The 899-nt window shown below is 43.2% G+C and overlaps 1 non-coding gene across 1 annotated transcript; it reads right to left on the reverse strand.

Annotated features, from left to right (window-relative positions):
* Positions 1-323: 323 nt before the first annotated feature.
* On the reverse strand, positions 324-430 carry LOC112467579. Its single transcript, XR_003042279.1, has one exon. It is a non-coding gene; the product is annotated as a U6 spliceosomal RNA (small nuclear RNA).
* Positions 431-899: the final 469 nt, after the last annotated feature.

Genomic DNA, 899 nt, shown 5'->3' on the forward strand with positions numbered 1-899 from the left:
CACAGCCTTGTCCGAGGCAACTTGTACCTCCATTGTTTTTGAGGGATCGGCCCTTGTCTCAGCCTCCGCTAGGGGACGTTTCCCGGACATTGCTTCCAGAAATTTCTCCACCTTTTGCGAGAGGGATTGAGAGAGGGCCTCGAACCTCTCCTCCATGGTATCCTTTCTTCCCTCCTTTCTGTCTACAGCGTTCGTCGTGGCGGCCGGCGGTACCGAGGGCAGCATTTCCCTCGACACCCCCTGTAGGGGCGGCCTGTGGACTGCGGGCGTACCATCTCGGTTAATCCTCTCCAAGATCTCAATTTGGCGTTTTTCCGCCGCTTAAAAATGTGGAACGCTTCACGATTTTGCGTGTCATCCTTGCGCAGGGGCCATGCTAATCTTCTCTGTATCGTTCCAATTTTAGTATATGTACCGCCGAAGCAAGTACTTGTGGGTTAACCGAAGGATTTAATTACCTTTGTCGAATGTGTAAGCTACATAGAAATGAAATGACCACTACAACTGTTTTCGATGATAAAAAATTACGAACAGTACAAACATACTATGATGATGTTAACATACAGAACTTGGCAATGACTGGTATTAAAGAACAATGTGTGTGGGATATGATTCCTAGTTTTTCTTTTATATTAAGCATTTGCTTCGACATTATGCATGACCTGTTGGAAGGAGTATGTTCGTACGATTTAGCTCTTATAATATATAACTTAGTTTATGTTAAAAAATATTTGTCCCTTGAAACTTGGAATAACCGAATATTTTATTTTGATTATGGTCCGACAGAATCGGGTAATACTGTGCCACGTATAAATAGAGAGCACTTGCTTAGTGTAAAATTAAGGTTCTCTTCCACTGAAATGTTGTGTTTCGTCCGATATTTTGGACTAATGATTGGC

Source organism: Temnothorax curvispinosus, unplaced genomic scaffold (assembly GCF_003070985.1).
Source record: "Temnothorax curvispinosus isolate PA1 unplaced genomic scaffold, ASM307098v1 QBEX01017573.1, whole genome shotgun sequence".
Classification (NCBI taxonomy): Eukaryota; Metazoa; Arthropoda; class Insecta; order Hymenoptera; family Formicidae; genus Temnothorax; species Temnothorax curvispinosus.